Source organism: Montipora capricornis, chromosome 5 (assembly GCF_036669925.1).
Source record: "Montipora capricornis isolate CH-2021 chromosome 5, ASM3666992v2, whole genome shotgun sequence".
Classification (NCBI taxonomy): Eukaryota; Metazoa; Cnidaria; class Anthozoa; order Scleractinia; family Acroporidae; genus Montipora; species Montipora capricornis.
Window position 1 is genome coordinate 32,256,014 of NC_090887.1, and position 7,957 is coordinate 32,263,970.

The window sequence follows — 7,957 nt, forward strand, 5'->3', positions numbered from 1 at the left end:
ATTATTACTATTATTGTTGTTATTATTAATATTATTAATCTTTATTACTATTAATTTTCATTTATTATGTAATTATTTATTACTATTGATGTTGAAACCTTGCTGGCTGGCTCGTAACGTACGCCACCGCTCGCTGGCAAACGTTATGCGCTGGCTGGCAATATGTGTCATTTCGCATTTTAAAATATGCTGGCTGGTTAAAAGCCGTCTCACACGATGGCTGGCTGGGAGTTTTATTTCCTGAAACTCTTGCTCGCTGGCAGTCAGAAGAGTGGGTATTTTTTTCCCAGGATCGTTAAATATTAACGAAGATTGACGTACATGTAGAAACATTCTAATAGTTGCTGCAACATTAAATGAACAATTTTGTCAAAAATGGTCGTTGGGTACTCCTGAAGTGATGGAGCATGTCATCTATCGGAACATTATGCAGCATTTGGAGCATAATAACATCTTGTATTCAAAACAACATGGCTTTAGAAAGAACCATTCGTGCGAAACGCAACTCCTGCTCACTGTTGAAGACCTAGCAAAGAATTTGGATGAGATATCTGAAATTAATCTACAGATTTTTGACTTCAGCAAGGCCTTCGATAAGGTTCCCCACCAGAGATTACTCTCAAAATTGAATTATTATGGGATTCGGGTAAAAATTCTTGCTTGGATTAATTCGTGGCTTACAGAGAGATCATTTCAGCGTGTTGGGGTGGATAGTGAAGGTTCTAGTTTGGTTAGGGTCATTTCAGCTAGGAGTACCACAGGGTACAGTTTTGGCCCCTCCCATGTTTTTATTATTTATGGATGACCCGAAAACACTGACCCCCGGTCCATGGACCCCCATACGGACCGGTCCACGGACTACCCCGACGGACCCCCTCCACGGACCCCCCCAAAAACAACATGGAAATAAAAATAAATTTAAAATATAAATAACACCTAAAGATTTGACTTACCGGTAGTCTGGATAGATCACTCATGTCGGCGAAATCTTAACCGTTGTGCGCCGCAAATTTAAAGACTAAGGCTCAGGCTCGGGCGCAAGTTGTATTAATCCCTTCACTGTGGACCGGAGTACTTCGAAAAAGACCGATAATGAGGTTCCTTGTTCCTTCCACCATTTTTGTTCGGCTCATTCTCCCGCGGGTTCACGAACTCGTTCCAGGCTCCACGAAATGGAAAGCAACCGCGCTACGTTTCTCGAGGAAGCCATGGATGACTGGTAACATGAATCACTCGTATTTTTTTGTTTGTCTTGTCCATCTGCATTTGTTTGCAGTTAGAACAGATTCCTATAATAGCTTTTTGTTGCTTCAGCAGAAATGTGGAGGTGTATGAAATACCGTCAAGTAATGAAGTGAGTTGACTTTATAGTTAAAATTGTGCACATTGTGATCTGGTTACGTTAACATCCAATTTTTAGTGGAGCGGCGAGTTGACTTCCTATTTAGACTTTTTTCCTAAATATATTTGAATAGAATTTGAAGTACACCCATATTATACTGTTTAAAGGAAGGGCAAGATTTCCTGACAGCCCCATACAATAGTTATGCATGCATTTTCTTGTTCACGCCTGTTCTTTGTTTGTGAGGAAGTAATACATGGATAATTAATGTATGGGGCTGTGCAGAAATCCTGAGAATTATGACAGACAAGGCTTTAATAAAGATTAATGAAAGAGTCAAATTTTAAAACGTCACGATAAAGCCTATAAATACATGTAGTTATTGTATAACCTGCGACCAGGCGACCTTTTCTTTAGGGAGGGTCCGAGATGAAACGTAGGGAGGAAGGGAGGGCATGATCGCAGGCTAGTCATTGTATGGCGGATCGGTCTGGAGTATGACAACGAAAGACAACATTGGAAGAGTTTTCAGATTGCTGCTAGGATAATACTTCGTCGGTGGAAAGCAGAAAAGAACTACACTGTAACTGTTAAGTTATTTGAGAAAAGTAGACTGGATGACGTTTTATAGGATGAACTCAATTTAATAACTGGTGTCATATATATGATTTATTGATGAAGAAGCCTTTTAGCCGGTGTGTTTCAAAGCCTCTTGCATTAAATATTTGTTAGAACTCAACAGTTTTGTGTTGAGAATACCTCCCAACACATGCACCATTTCTCCTCTACTCTAACACTGGTACTCCACTTTGCATACAGTGTAAGGTAGGAAATATTAACTGTGTGTTAAAAAAAAAAACTTCTAGTTTGATCTAAAGAAGTAGCCAACCAACAAACATTCTCTGCAATGCTAAAGATTACATGTGATCTCTGCCGTAGTTGGAATTTGAAAACAAATATAAATTAAGCTAAATCTCAATAATTTGTAACTAACTATAACAGAATGTTTAAAACTGCAACGTTCATACATGTGTACAAAGCAAACGTTTCGTATGTAAACATTTCCAAATCACTTCTAGCCTTAAACGTTTCTTTTGTGCACGCTGCTTGCCCAACTAAAGCAAAGACGATCTCAAATTCAGATAAAATGAATGATAGCTAACTGTCATTTCAAGGCTCGTACTTTAAACCGTTTAATAGGCTGTCTCAGGACAAACCCAAGATGATTTATAATACTCCAATTCATAGAAAACTTCAAAATAATTTCACTTTGACAACCTCTAAGAAGGGACGTTAGGGATATAGAATGTCTTTCTCTTTGATTTCTGTTTGCTAGGCAATTTTCAGTTGCCATCTTTAGCTTTAAAGGCATGCAAGGTAGTTCCACTAAAAAGCAAACCTTCAGGGAAGAGGATGAAGGGAACATACAATTTAGTTTCTTGAAATGAGTGTACGAACCCTGATAACATCATTCAAGGAAATGACAGACACCTACAAATCTAAATTACACTGGAATCTCTCCATAACCAGTTGACGCAGGCTACTAGTGACGATGAGACTATGATCAGATATTATTTTTGAAGACACCTTTGTGCACACAGGGCTTAAGTGGTAGTGCCTCGTCGATGTTACCAACTGCCAAGCATTCGTTTCCTTGTTGAAAAAATGATAGCGCTCAAATCTAGCAAAACAATACAGCTTATCATCGGGGCTCTGGAATCCCACAACATTAGATTTTACAGCTTTCCAGCAGCCAGCACACTTCTTGATGTTACCGGCAATCTTTTTAAGAACCAAAGGCCCAGAGGGTGGGGGATCCATTGGTCTATCTGCTCTTCTTATAACAAGAGTTGTTGGATTGAGAATTTCAGCTTGAAAATTTGCTTCTGTATTCTGTGCATCTGCATCTGTATCTGAATGGTGGACTGCTACTTCAGTTGCAGGTAAATGCCGCTTGCGAGATGGAGCTTTCCCACCAACATTTTTTGGAGCAGAAGCTGCTGATATCCGGCTGAGACTTCGGCCTTGGTAGGCCTCCACAACGTTTGCCACACAGTTAAGATGGATGGCAATAGACAGGCAATGATGGCAAAGGTTGTTTCGCCCAAAGAAATTACAATCACAAGTACATTTTTCACTCTTAAAGCACTGAACCCGGTGAGGAAGGGGTCCTCCACTGTCCACAAAGTACACACTATCCTTGAAACCCTGGCGGAACTGGTCGTTGCACAGCATAGTCTTGGTTTTTTCCAGCAGACTCGATTGTTCCTCTTTGGAAAAGTGGCCACTCAGCTGTGAAAGGTCGCTGAGATCACACGCTGCTTGCCTTATAGAGGGATGAGATGAGGAACGTGACAATGGTGTGACCTTAAAATTGCAGCACCTCTTGTATGCTTCTGGATCGGGGCAAACTTTGCTAGCCCTTTTGAGGAAAGCCTTTCGCTTATCTTGGGTCATCTCTGCATGACTCTTTGTCAGTAAGTGTTGCTGAAACTGGTGGCAGACCTGCCACTTGTCGGACAACTGAAACCATGCCATTTCTTCCTATTGATCGAATGACTGCGCAAAGTCGTATAGGTTTATAATGAGTCTGTCCATGTCCTGGGGAATGAACTTCGTCCAATCTTTTATCATATCATTTACTGACTCAGGCATGTTCTGTTCATATGGCTTGTTTCCGAAGCCAAGGTCTTTCAGAACAAATGCAGCCGTCTTTGTGCGCATGTCATTAAGCTTGTGGGTGCGAAAATACTGTGTAAAGGCTGGTGGGCCAGATTTCTCGGACCTTTCTAGGGTGTCCCACCCTTCCATGAGTGCTGTTGCATTCTTCTTAAACTCTTCTAGTGAACTTGACCAAATTAATCCACTTTTTGCTTTGAAGAGATCCTGGCAAATACGGGACACTAGTGCTGAGGAAAACCGAGCTTTCTACATTTCTCCTTGATATTTCTTTGGCTATGAATGTAACAAAGCAAAGGTGTTGCATTCCTGAGACCGGCCGCGAGGGCATTCGTTAACGCTCGTTCATCATCAGTGCCTGTGGCACGAAGGATTTCATTGAGACCAGGATTTTCAAGGATAAGGCAATGGATAAATGATAGGTACGTGGATTCGTCTCTAGTCATGCAGATCATGACAGGGCCTAAAAAGGAGGGGTGGTTGTTTCCTCCCTTTACTCGAAGAACTGTATTCTTAAAACTTGTTACAAGCACATAGAATGGACCAAGTTGAAATGTTACGTCAACTCCAAGTTCAGAGACTTGGTTTACCCTGTCGTGACAGCAAAACTTCACAATATTGTTCAACTGTTGATCAGTGAATAACATGACCGTGGGAAGATCATTACAGACTACTTGACGGATAAAGCCAGGAAAAGTTGTCTTCTGCAGTTCTAGGACTGATGCAAGTGGGTCCTTATTTACTCTTTCAGATGGTTTTCGAGTGAGGTATCCAACCTGTTTCACGTTGCGTGGGAGCGAACTAATGCTATCGGCACCACAGATACCACCAGCTTCCTTTCTTGTTAAGAACAATGCCCTCGTTGGACCAAATTCAACAGCTTTATCTGCAACTTTAAGCTTGGTGCTCTCTTTGGATCGGATGTGTGCCATATTGGATGAGGTTCGATTACCATGCTTCTTGATCTTAAATCTTGTGGGCTGACCATCAAAATTGTAATTGAGAAGCACGAGTGGGAACCATTTTTCAATAGCTTTACCAAATTCGATGGACACAATTGTCTTGTGATATGACGTGTAGGAGGAACATGTGTACGTTCTTCTTCTCACTGCAACGTCGGCACTTTCTTGACTGTTGAGCTTTTTAAGTTCAGCCACTTTGCCCCCTTCATCCCTTATGATGGTGTAGAACTTGGCCTTACATCCTGTCATGACGCATGATCCATTTTCGTCTGAGAACAAATCTTTTCTGTGTTCCAGTGTATCAAGGCTCAAGACAAAAGTTGCATTGTCTTGAATTCCGATGGGAACTGCTTTGCTTATAATTGTAGCACTTTCTTCCTGGCAATTCATCATAAAGGGGACAACGTAAGGATTATCAAGGCTCTCAAGAGTTATCATCTTGCACTCAACATTACCACTGAACAGCTTGTAATCCTTTCCCTTCATTTTTTTTTGGTGATTTTGACACATCGAAACGTTCTTCATCAGCATAGCTTTCTTCATCACTATAGCCTTCAAGGTTCTATAAAACATTCATTAAAACAAACATTAAAATGTTAATATTGTTAAGCCTCGGGCATCTTATTTTCATGGTCAGTAATCAGCAAATTGTCAAGCAGATTGGTGATGAGAATAAAGACAACCATTGGATATGGAATACTTTTAAGACAGCAAGAAATCAAGACTAACATGCAAGGAAATGTGTGGCTGTAAGTGGGGAGCTCGAGAATTAACATTCAGACCTTAGCAGTTGAGGATTAAGATTCAAGTTAAATAAATGTACATGTCCATTATATCAAATTTCTTAGAGGATATCAAATGTCCCATTCAGACAGCAGAAATGTAAAGTACTTGTGAGAGCTTAACCAAGCTACACTGAATTACATTATATTATCAGGAGAGGGCAGAGTGATGATAGATCTGCCATCATATTTATTTACTATCATTTGAGAAAAGACAATTTGATGTGAATTTTCCCATCCGTTTTTATTCCAGACAAAATGATACCAGCCAGGCAATTATTTGACATAAAACTTTATATAGTTGAAAAACGGGAAATGAAAGGTTCACTTGAATACCTCTGTCAGACTTGTGTTACAACCTGTGGAATATTCGTCTACACTGCTGTCTTGATCATCTCTATCATCAATCAAAACCTAAAAGACAAAATTCACACCTGATTAGGTGCATTAATAAAATATTTCCTTTGTTTTTTCATTCCTGACAGACTGAGACGCGTATAAATATTTGACTTTATAAAGAAGGAGAGGGAATGGGGGGTGGGGTGGGGGGGGACAATTCAGTCAAGAAAAGTATTTAAATACGGTTAAATACCTCTGCCAGACTTGTTTTTCTACAAGCGGTGTGTTCACCTCCACTGCCAAGGTCGTGGTCATCTTTGTTGTCAATCAACTCCTATAAGCCACAATTCAATCAACCGGTAAATTACTCAATCCATCTACAAACTACACGAAACTATATACCTATATATATATATGGCCAAGTTATTTCAAGATTCATTTGTGTCTTTCCTTCCTTTTTAGTTCAGCAAACACATAGCGGGCAACCACACTTCCCTTGTTTGTATTATCTCACACATGCCCGCATCATATCATATTTCAACCCGTCTGCCTTGGGTGACCCGAAAACACTGATCCCCGGTCCATGGACCCCAATACGGACCGGGTCAACGGACTACTATACGGACCGGTTCACGGACTACCCCGACGGACCCGCTCCACGTACCCCCCAAAAGACAACATAGAAATAAAAATAAATTTAAAATAAATTTGACTTGCCAATTGTCTGGATAGACCACTCGTGTCGACGAGATCTAAGCCATTACGCTCCGCAAATTTCGGGTCATTAAATCTCCCGGATAAAAACGACTCTGAACCTTTTTGAGACGTTTCTCCATTCTAGACTGAAATTGCATTCCCAAGTTTTAAAAAAATCGATTTTTTTCAAACTCGTTTCATGGTTTCTTAATGCATTTCTTCATCTCTGAGTTAATAGAACTAAGCAAAATGGCTTCCTTCAGCTGTCATAGCCATACAACCGATTGCTTGATTGGATCTCCGTTTAACCAATAAAAATTCTTAACATAAGTACTCTGTTTTCCCGCACATTCACAATGGCGGCAGAATATTCTTGTATTCTGAAGGAGCTGCTGGGGGATGGGTGGGTGCGGTTTTTTTCTGGGGGGGGGGGGGGGAGGCGGGGAGGGGGAGTGGGTAGGTTGATCGAGGGGGGAGGGGTGGGGAGACCGGATGGAAAAAATCTCCAGATTTTAGATCTCCATAGGTTGGCACCTCTGAGAATGATATTGACAAATTAGTATCTTGGAGCAAGACATGGCAAATGCAGTTTAATGTGACTAAATGTCATACTATGAGGATATCTAGGAAGAGGGATCCTGTGTTGATATGATGGATTATTACATCGATGGCCAAAAGCTGTCTCCCGTAAACAACCATCCTTATCTGGGAGTTATGTTATCTAACGACCTAAGATCGAATTCTCATGTGGAAAATATTGTGGTCAAATTAGCAAATAAGTCTCTTGGTTTTGTAAGGCGCAGCCTTTACCCTTGTTCCGAAAGTACAAAGCGTTTAGCTTATGTAACCATTATTAGACCAAAATTGGAGTATGCTACTGCTGTGTGGGACCCATATAGACAAGAACAGATTGCTTCAATTGAAGCCGTCCAGCGGCGTGTAGCCAGATTTATCAAAAGAGACTACAACAGAACCTCTTCCGTTACAGAAATGCTACAGTCATTAGATTTAGATCTTTTAGAGGACAGACGTAAAGCCCATCGATTGAATATATTTTATTTAGCGGTTAATAATTCGATTGCATTGTCTATACCTAATTATTTTTTACCTAAACAGTACTACGATTATTATTTTTATAGTTTTTATCCAAGGACAAT

The 7,957-nt window shown here is 40.5% G+C and overlaps 1 pseudogene; it reads right to left on the reverse strand.

Annotated features, from left to right (window-relative positions):
- Positions 1–4,468: 4,468 nt before the first annotated feature.
- On the reverse strand, positions 4,469–6,940 carry LOC138048742 (uncharacterized; annotated as a pseudogene).
- Between the last annotated feature and the right edge of the window lie 1,017 nt (positions 6,941–7,957).